General features: G+C 42.5%; 1 long non-coding RNA gene across 1 annotated transcript; it reads left to right on the forward strand.

The window, feature by feature from the left end:
• The first annotated feature begins 254 nt into the window (after positions 1 to 254).
• Positions 255 to 10,822, forward strand: LOC142818265 (uncharacterized). Its single transcript, XR_012895650.1, has 3 exons — positions 255 to 367; positions 8,618 to 8,701; positions 10,591 to 10,822. It is a non-coding gene; the product is annotated as an uncharacterized LOC142818265 (long non-coding RNA).
• Positions 10,823 to 11,211: the final 389 nt, after the last annotated feature.

The following is an 11,211-nucleotide window of genomic DNA, read 5'->3' on the forward strand; positions in this document are numbered from 1 at the left end:
TTCTTCTCTGTCAATCTGAAGCATTAATGAGTCTTTTAAAAAAGTTAACTGGCAAAGCATCCACGGTGTGTTACATTGGTACTCAAAGAGAGCCACACAAATTTAAATGATTTGTTCAACATTTAGCCTCCTTTTATTCAAATGTAAGCAGTAAAAAGTCTCTTCCCATTCCTGGACTATCGATGGACTTTACCAAGGGAAGTTCAGTTTCAGTGATTTTTTTTCCCTCCTCTCCAATTCCCATTTCTCATTTTAGGATATAGCGTGGAAGCTTCCTACCTCAACAGGAGTTTTTCCATTCATGTAGCTAATCCACCTCCTGAGAGATGGTAACTAAGATGATGGAAGGATGCTTCTTTTGACTGAGGTATATCTACAGTTGAAATCAGGTTGATCTAACTACATCAATTAGGGAGTGCTTTTTTTTCGTATCCTTGAGCTGTGATAGCTAAGTTGACCTAAGTTTTAGAGAGAGCAATGGAAACGTCTGTCTGACTATCAGAATCTTATTAGATTCTTGGGGCCCAAGCAAAATCACTTTGTGTACCATCAGAATAGTGAAAAAAGAACCTTACATCTGTGCTAAATAGGACTCTCCTGGTTTGGAAATTCATATATATATTTGAGACCGTGTAGGCAGTTCTATGCCATTTGCTCCATCTGGGTGGCATGTCAAGAAATGGAAAGGAGTATCCCAGGGCTAATGTTCACTATGTCCCAAGTTCACTATGATACTTGCTTGAGAAATGGGCCTTAGGGGCTCTAAAAGGTAGGGGAAAATTGAACAGCCTTTAGATGGCTCTTTCTTGTGCTAGGAGTTAATCTCAGGATTGGGAGAAGTAGGAAGTAGCTTTGAGACAGCTTTGCATTCTCCCCCATCCTAGATGTACTGAGCATAAACTCAACACTGCCAGGGATTCGGCCTTTGCAGAGTTTGCAGTCTAAGCATTCAACAGGCTAAAGCAGGCAGATGTGTCAGATGGTGGGGGAAATGGAGATAACAGGAAGACTAATAACACTTAACCAAAAATTAAAATGTCAGCTTTCCACTTGCCTATGCAGCTACTCAAAAACTTCATTTACTGGGATGCCATGCTTGCTTTAATCACATCAGCTGAAGGCTATGGTTTTATTTGTGTGGACAAGGAATTAACTGAAGCCTGGTCCAATAAAATCATGTCAAAACTTCTATGGATTTTAGTGGAAGCAAAATCAGGCTCCCAGCCTTTAATTTCCATTCTCTTTTTTTCTGTGTAGGTACATCACTTTTTTACATTATACAGTTAACATAACACGGGTATTTGTGCCTTCAATCTTTAAATGAATGAATGAGGCCAGAAATCTAGTGTAATCCACTGTCCTAACCTCTGTTTTGATCAGCTTCTGGCAAAGATAGGCATTTTCTTATTTTCTTAAGTTCAAGTGTCCTATTTATCTGCAGTGTTTTTCTCTCCCATGGATGGGCTCCTGATCTAAGTGAATTATTGCGAAGGCACATTAAAAAAATAAGCCAAAGAAATGGGATTTGAGGCTATTGTGTGTGTCTGACCGTTCTGAGCACTGTAAAACATGCTGTTTCACATTGTAACATAAGCTCTTTTTTAAAGTATGCCCAGAGTATTTGTAATTGTTATCAGGTCCAGATGCATCCGAGTGTCAGCATGAAGCACTGAAAGTTGGCTCAGATGTACAGAATGTAATTAGCTCAAAGCCCTGTGTGCTAAGTTTGTAGTGGAAGCACAGACTGATAATAAAACAAAACAAAACCAAAAAAAAAAAAAACCCCAGAAAGAAAGCGACAAAGGTTAAAATCTATTGTTTGTGGCGTTAAAGCTGCGGCTGGCTGTTTCAGTGCTCTGGTGTTGAGACTCCAAATGAGATCAGGAATGAGTCAATGACAATGTTAGCCTATTTTGAACTAACCTTTACTTGACATTACTTTCACAATAGTGGCTCAGACATTTGGACCTTCCTGCCTCTGACTTGGGCCAGTCCCCAGGGCCGATACACTCTCTCCTTACTGTATATCTAATCAGTTTATGAAATCCCACACACCATGGGGTAATTATTCTGGAACCACCAAGGTGAATACTTTTTACAAATCGATATATTTACCGTTTTTTTCCCAAAGAGAGGTCTGACTTGATATTTTGCTAGAAATGCACACTATGAGAATATATACTGAACTGGCTAGTATGTACGTGCGCCAGGGCGCACTGCTGGATGGAAACAGAACTGCATAACTGTGTTTCTTGGTGCGTATACTGTTGAAAGCAAATGCAGATTCTCCTATAGCTTGAGTGTTGGAGTAGAGAATTCTGATCCATATTTCAACAGCCATTGTAACATTCCAAGCAGCTGTTCTGTGATGTCTAAGGACAAGCCTGAAATTCTGAGGTAGCCACAGGCTTCTTGCAATAAAGTGTGCCTCTGCATTGATTGTTAGGTTAAAAAAGCTTATACTCACCGAGAAGCATAGGTATTTACAGTGTTTTGCCTAGATGTAATGCTTAGATATGTAGGCTCATTTAAATATAGATATGCATTTCTTACATCACACTCACAAAGGTAATACACAGTATTTAATAACGTTAATAAGGTAGAGGCAGATACCAGTACACAACAGGAAATTCAAAGCTGAGAGTAACACACTGATCTTAACTCCCACTGTTTAGAAAAATAAGACAGAACAGCCTGAATGAAGGACAGAGTGTCATAGCCTTAACTTGTACATTTCCTGGCCTTTGTTAGTTTGTTTTGCAGCCTTCACATTCTTTAAACATGGGCTTGTTTGGTTTTAATTTCCTTCTGTTGGAAAAAAGAGAGAAAGAAGAAACATGTTTCAGGGAGGTTAAGAGCTGTTAGAGGGGATGACTACAGCATGGTTTCTAATGTTCTTTTTATACTCACAACTGAAATTACTTACGTTTGTTGTTCCTTTTACTATATTTAGGGCTAGAGAACAGGTGCTAGTGAGGGGATGCTGCTAAGTGGAAGAACAGGTTTGCCTAATATCCAACTAGACCTCCCCTACTGCAGTTTGAGACCATTGCTCCTCATTCTGTCATCTGTCACCAGGGAGAACAGCCTCTTTCCATCCTCTTTGGAACCCCTCCTTCATGTAGTTGAAGTCTGCTCTTAAATCCCTCCTCACTCTTCTATACACTAAATAAGCCCAAATCCCTCAGCCTCTCCTCATAAATCATGTGCACCAGCCCCCTAATCATTTTTGTCATCCTCTGCTGGACTCTCTCCAGTGCGTCCACATCCTTTCTGTAATGGGGGGCCCCAGAATTGGACATAATGCTCCAAATGTGGCTTCACCAGTGCCAAATAAAGGGGAATAATTATTTACTTAGATCTACTGGCAGTGCTTCTTCTAATGCACCCCTATATGCTGTTAGCCTTCTCAGCTACAAGGGCACCCTGTGGATTCATATCCAGTGTCTCACCCACTGTAATCCCCAGGTCCTTTTCTGCTGAATTGCTGCTTAATCAGTCAGTCCCCAGCCTGTAGCAGTCTGATTCTTCTGTCACAAGTGCAGGACTCTGCACTTGTCCTTATTAAATCTCAGCAGATTTCTTTTAGCCCAATCCTCCAATTTCTCTAGGTCACTCTGAACCCTATCTCTACCCCTCCCCCTAGTTTACTGTCATCTGAGGGGTCAATCCATCCCCTCATCCAGGTCATTAATACAGATGTTGAATACCATTGGCTCCAGAAGCGACTCTTGGGGCATTCCGCTTGATACTGATGGCTAACCAGACATCGATCCGGTGTTCACTATCCATTGAGTCCATCAATCTAGCCATCTCACTGTCAATTTATTTGCTCCATTCTTCTTTAACTTGCTGGTTAAGTATTCCATCCTCCTTTCACCCATTCCCAGCTTCTGACAGGAGCTATGGACACTATTCCTGCCCATCCAGGCTTATACCCATTAATGGGTTGGCAGAGGCGAAGATGCCATTTCCAAACAGGAGGTAGTAACAATGGGGGAGAGAACTGGTGAAAAGGAAGAAGAATTCCCATGACATGTTCCTCTCAGGATCCCTCATATTGACACTCCTGAGGATAACAGCAGGGTCTATTGGACTGTTTCTCCAGGGACTGGATTCAAAGCTCATTAAAGCCCATTAACTCCATGAGCCTTTGCATCAGGCTCTGGTAGCATAGGTCTAAAAGATGCCAAAAGTGGGCTGCCTGTGGCCTTGAAAATTAGCACAAGGGGGAGTAAAGGGAAAACTGCCTGCCTTGAAATAATGAAGGAGCTGTTCAGCAGAAGGGATTTTCACCACCCAGTGCTTTCCCCCGCCCCCATCCTCTGGATTTTGCAAGCTCTTACACCTCCAATTACTAGTTAATTTTTTCCCCCTCTAGTTTCTCTTTTGCAAAGTCAACATGGCTTATGAAAATCAAGTTGCATTCTGTATACTTAATACATCATCCCTAGGAATAATCATTCTGGAATCTGAACTTGTTTCTGTTATCTGCTCAGCTTGACAATGATTTATGAAGCAGAAAACAAGACAGCTTCATTTTCATAAGGCAGCATGGACCTTCCGGACAAGGAAGAGCTCTGATAGTTGTTTTGACTAGTAAACTGAAACAAACATGACACAAAAGTCAATACAACTGCAACATCAGCCTCTCATTTTACAAAGTAACTTTCCTCAGCTAGGGCAATGTGACAGTCAAAATGTTGTGATATTCAATAACATTCTGAATCTTCACTAATTACAGCTTCACTGTATTTACCATAATGGACATATTAGATGCAAAAAAATGGTAACCATTCACAAAACATATCATTTAACAGTTAAAAGTGCATGGTCGTGGTATTCTTCATATAGATAGATAGATTTATATTAAGTCCTTGAATTTTTAAATTGAATTCATATTTATATATCAATATGTTCTAATAAAGCTGGCGATGCCTTGGAATTTCATAGCTGTTACTACATTCTGTGCCAGCGGTTTTCAAACTATGGGTCATGACCCAGTTCTGGGTCACAGAATATCAGGTACTGGGTCTTGTTGCTGCAGGGGGATCAGGTGACCAGTGGGGGTGCAAAGGCAGCTTCCTGTCTATCCTGGCACTACAGACTGCACTGAACCCCAGAAGCAGCTAGCAGCAGGCCCGCTTCCTACGTAGGGAGGGGTAGTGCACAAAGCTCCACACACTGCCCCAGTCTCAAACACTAGTGCCACACTCCTGGTGGCTGGAAACCTGCTGCTGATTGCTTCTGGGGTGCAGCAAAATGATTAGGGGGCTGGAGCATATGACCTACGAGAAGAAGCTGAGGGAGTTGGGTCTGTTTAGTCTGCAGAAGAGAAGAGTGAGGGGGGATCTGATAGCAGCCTTCAACTTCCTTAAGGGAGGTTCCAGAGAGGATGGAGAAAGGCTGTTCTCAGTAGTGACAGATGGCAGAACAAGAAACAATGGTCTCAAGTTTTGGTGGCAGAGGTCCAGGTTGGATATTAGGAAAAACTAGTTCATGAGGAGGGTGGTGAAGCGCTGGAATGGGTTCCCTAGGGAAGTAGTGGAGTCTCCATCCCTAGAGGTGTTTAAGTCCTGGCTGGGTTGATTTAATTGGGATTGGTCCTGCCTTGGGCAGGGGGCTGGACTTGATGGCCTTTCTGAGGTCTCTTCCAGTTCTACGGTTCTATGATTCTATGGTCTGCGGTGCCAAGAGAGGCAGGAAGCTGCCTTAGCACCCCCTACTGCACTGCTGACAGGGAGCCACTCAAGGTAAGACCCTTCTGACCCTCTCCCCCAAATTGGAGCCCCTTCCTACACCTCAAAGCTCTCATCCTCAGCCCTGTCCCAGAGCCTATACTCTGGTCAAATTATGTTGGGTCGCAGGCATCAACACTTTTCTTCAACTAGGTCATGAGAAAAGATGTCTGAAAACCACTGTTCTTTACTATCAATACTAGGAACTTGATGGATAAAACTCTTTTAAGTCTCCTTCAAAGGCAGACCCTTACCAAGTGAGCCAAAAGTGAATGTTCACCAGCTACTAGATGTGACTCATGACTCACAGTAGAAGCACTGGTGCACATTTACTGCTCAGTTTGTTATGTGATAAAAAAATAAAGTCTAGGGACTATGTAATCCCTATGTTTACGCTTTGAAAAAAAAACCCACCAAACAAAAGGGATAGATGTGGAGGATGATACAAGTCAAGGTGAACAGAACTTTTCATGATGTTTTAAAATGTCAGTGAACACACTTGGTTTATATTATGTTGGTAGCTAAACTTTTCTACGAACACAACAGGATTGTGCTGGTGCATGAAATCCAGAAAGTAAAACTGACCAGCTCACTTGCATTGTGCAAGACAAGTGATACTTGTTTCTTTGTGTAATGCACAAATATAGAAGCTGGCATCGTCACAAATGAAGCCGCATCGTGGTAAGTGGGCAGGCTGGCAGACAGCACTTGAATAATACCAACAAGCCAGCAGGGAGTTACCTCATCAATGCTACAGGGACATAAAATACCTTCAGGTCTCACTCCTCTCCGACTTTGATTTAACTCCTCTTTATTTGTTCGAATAAATGAAACTGCAAATCAGAACATCAACACTTGGATAATATTTTATTTTAGAGGCTTTATAGTTCAATCACTCAAACATTGGTTAAAGAAGCACTGATGTTCTAGTCCCTGCTTCAACACACAAGTAAATTGTGTGCTTGACTCTAACAATCTTCCAAGATATAAAGCCATTTGACTGAGGTCATACTTAAGATAATATAACTCTCCTTGATGAGGTTCATTTACATATTTGTTTTCCTTGCCCAAGCCCATTTTTTGCATAGATTTAGTGCACTTGTTTACAGTGCTGGGATTTTTATGATCAAGGTCATACATGAGAATATTTACAATGCCAGGCATAAACATGACTCCCACTTAAGAAGCATATCCTGTTCCCAAATGAGACCCAAGCCCCACTTATAATGTCGTACATTTACAAAGCACTTAATAAATGTTTATTTTCAAGCACAATTATAACCAATTAGTGCATGTCGCTCTAGTGTGTCCCAGTCAGCACTAGCATTGTAAGATACTCATTAGCTAATATACTCTTCTTGTGAAGGCAGATTGACTTTTACACTTCCAGGGGTTCTGCTTTTTCTACCAACTTTGAGAAGACAGCCCCTTGCTTGCTATCAGACCACTTCACACATTATTCTCCAAACTTGTTTTTAAAAATGCAAAACCTAATGACCTTTATATTTCAAATAAACTAAATTTACCAGGATCACATTCCTGCCTTTGTCAATGATCTTCTACTGAGTGTGATGGATTCTCCCTGGTATAGGAATTGTTAAAAAAAAAGCAATGCCAGACACACACATGTTCTCAGGAAAGTGACTGTGAGGGGGGTTTTCTGTCCATGGCTCCTGCCCCTTTGTGTGTAATCCACAAATATCCTGGCAACAGGAGTCTCTTGTTGGAGGGGGGAAAATAACAATGGAGAGATGTAACACATGCACTGTAATTACATGAGGAAGTCATTAATTATGTAGTTTCCAATATCCTCTAAAAGGGTTGCCCACCCCTAACTACATATTTATACATATTTACTTGTTAATCAATAAAGGAAAATGGCTACATTATTTTGATTAAAATAGCAACCCTATGTGTGGTAATAAAATCAAATTTGAGGGGGGAGGGGAGAGGGAGCTAACAGTGTCTGTTCTCCTCCAGCCTATGATATATGATATTTTCAGGCTGCTAGGAGAGCAGGCACATTAAGAAAATAGTGCTAATGATATTAAAGTACTTTACAAGGCTTGTTACTAAGCGCTGACAAACCTGTCAAGTGTATAATGTAGGAGACTATCGTAGTGTTCTCAGAAAACCATACCTCTGCCCCATTTCAGTGCAATCTCCTAATAATGGAGCTGCTATAAATTCTAGCCAGCAATGGGACAGAGTCCTGGCTTCTCACCCCAATGTGAAGACATGATAAATATAAAAGAAAATGGCTGTCAGTTTTGGCGCCCGAACCTTATTACAAAGTCTTAATCTTACTGGCCTCAGCACCTTTTATCACCGCCTTGTTATGAGCTGATGGCTTTTTTATTTGCTGGGAGATGGAGGATGTGTCATTTGGTGTCCTTTTATGTAGCCAGTGCTCTGTCCTCTCATGAAAAAAAAATCTTTTTTATATGTTTATTACAGTAACCGATTAAATGCAAGGCTCCTGCTGTGTTTTGTCCAGGCATCTTCCTGGTAGATTTCAGCAGAGGCTAGGATTAGATAGCCTTATGAAGAGTTATTAGGAACACATGCACAATGGAGCATTGTTTTCATTTTCCTGCTCCTGGAGTGTCGGTATCGCTGTTATTATTATTTATTATTATTTATCGTTTTGTTTTCCTTATGGATTTTCCCCTATTGCCAAGGTCAAGAGGAAACGGTCTGTCCTGGCTCGTTCTCTTTCTACAAGTGTCAAGCCATGAAGATGATGGGCCCGTAAAGAAAGATTGACTCAAATCTGATCTCAGGTTCAATCAGTTTGAACTTTCAGATGAGCTATCTCACAATTATCCAAATATTATTCCTAAAGCTCACAGCTGACTTCCTGTCTTCCTCATTTACAGCAAACAAAAGGCTGAACTCCTCTTGAAACAATGACCCTCTTAGAATTGTTGTCCTCCACAGACCCAACAAAGTGCCAGCATCAGGTACTTAACTAAAGATGACAGTGATGGGTTGCTTTCAAGCTATGGCCAGTGACTTCATCGTGTGTTCTTAACACCAGTTTGAAGGCAGTGTGGGCTACTCTGTTGATAGGTGGATGTCCCTGCATTCTTGTGTTGTCTGCCAGATGGCAACCAGCCACTATGGCAGGATTAACCAATTACCTGAGTCCTGCATTTCATGAGATTCCGGATGGGTAACCAAGTACAAGATCTAAATCAGGATCTCAACAGCCAAAACAACAGCTGAATCAGGGAAGGAAAAGAGAGGCTTTTCTCCAGGCATAAGCCTGTTTCCCTTGGGAATCCCTCAGGGTTCTGTGGGGCAAAGTGCTGCCTTGCCCTTGTAACCCTTCTGCCAGGTAGCACCAGAAGTATCCAGGGCCAGGTTCAATATCTAGGGGTTCCTCTCCATCTATCCTACACAGAACTGGCTTGAGCCCCCACCCAGTAACCTGGGAAATTCACACAACACCCCTGGCCGCCTGTGAAGGCATGTCTAAACTACATCCCTCTTTCGAAAGAGGGATGTAAATTAGACAGATTGAAATTGCAAATGACGCTGGGATTTAAATTTCCCGTACTTCATTTGCATAATGGTGGCCATGTGTTCCTTCGAAAATGGATATTTCAAAAGTTAAATTGCCATCTAGATGCAGTTCTTTCAAAAGAAACCCTCTTTTTTGAAAGATCTTGTACTCCTTAAAAAATGAGGTTTACCCCTCGAAAGAGGATGTAGTCTAGACACAGCCTGAGAGGCAGTGCTTCCCCACTCACAAGCACAGGAAGTGTAGAAAAGAAACCGTTCATAAAAGGGGAAGGAAATGACACGGCATTAATATGGGAAAACACCACAGACAAGGTTCATAATGAAAACCATGAGTAGCTGTCCCACCCAAAGTAGGCTGGGCAATGTCCTTTTCATCTCAGGTTCTTAAGTCCAGCAAGGTAAATGTCCCCTTCATGTGCCCAGCACTTCTATGCACCCCACTCACAGTCGCTTCCCTTGGTCAGGGCAAACACAGATTTCCGAGGTGCATCCACAGAGTTCACCTCCCATCCTTGTTGGGGGGGGGGGGAAGGAAGATAAGGGGGCATCTTACTCACTCCACTGGTCACTCACCACCCACCTGCTTACTGCTGTCTGCTGCAGCCTTGCTGGCCGCTCATCACATCTTCTGCTGGCTTGTGATGGATTTGGTTGGCTCTGGACCAAACCTAGTGATTTCAGCTCTCAGTGATTTCAGCTTTTGGCCCAAGGCACAAGAAATTCCAGCATCATTAGAACAGGGGGGAGAAACAAGTTGAACCAGTCTTACAGCTCATGCCTGGCGGGCATGCAGTCTGCTGGTTCTGAGTCCTGCCCTCCCCAGTTAACTTCACAGAGCTTTGGCAGGAGGGCCCTTGTCCAACCGAGATTCTTTACACTGACAGTCTCTCTCCTTTGTACTGATTAAGCACAGTCTGACTTTTCTGTATCCCTCCAATGAGTGCAAAAATTGATGATCATATTTCACAATTCCTGAATTTAGTATTAACGTAGTTTGTGATCCCACAACAGCCAAACTGGTTACAATGGGCAAAACACCATTGTAACAGTTGAATATCTAGCAAGTCTAGGCATGAACATGCCCAGAATCTCATTCTTCAAACAGAGAATGTTTCCCTCCTTTGTGCCAGTTTAAGCATAGACCTTCTTCTTTTGTATTTTCCCAATAATTACAGACATTGCAATTAGTATCAGCACAATTTGTAACCCAACACCAGCCAAGTTGATTACAATGAGCAAAATGCCATTGTAACAGCAGAATATCTAACACATCTAAGCAAAGCAGGAGCAAATTATATTTATATACATTTCTTTCCCTTTCCAGCTGGCTGAAATGGATGCATTGATTCAGACCCTGCTTACATCCTCAACTCACAACGATTCCAGTAGAAGTTGAGGGTGTGATGGGTGTGGCCACAGATGACCCCTTGGGGCTGTTTCCTGATGTGATGATGACACCACCGACGCTCACCTTCTTGCTCTCTTGGCTCCCCACCACCCTGTTTTCCTGGGACAGATTCTCTGGTCTCCCCCAAACAAGGCACAGAGTTGGGGTAACCAACTCCCCCTCAAAGAGAAAAACAGATACTGAACTACTTTAGCTCTAGGAGGATGCAGTCTTAGGGCATAGCACTCAGGAGACCAACCCCCAAAAGGGATCCAAACCCCAGATAAATCCATCTTCCTCTGAGTAAAAGTTTTACACAAAGAAAGCTCATGAGGATGTTTACCTTTTTTATCAATGAAAGAGAGAATGTGCATACTGATTGCTCCCCCAGGTAACAATTATTTACACTGGGCTTGTGTGACAGGGCACCTGCCCTGCACTGGGCCTAGCCTTCGGGTGGCTGGAAGAACCCAGCTGAAGCGGTTAGGCTAATGAGAGCCCAGCTGTCAGAAATCCAGAGAAGCCCGGGTGGCTAGGCGAGCCCAGCTGTCAGCTATA

This window comes from Pelodiscus sinensis, chromosome 14, assembly GCF_049634645.1.
Source record: "Pelodiscus sinensis isolate JC-2024 chromosome 14, ASM4963464v1, whole genome shotgun sequence".
Classification (NCBI taxonomy): domain Eukaryota; kingdom Metazoa; phylum Chordata; order Testudines; family Trionychidae; genus Pelodiscus; species Pelodiscus sinensis.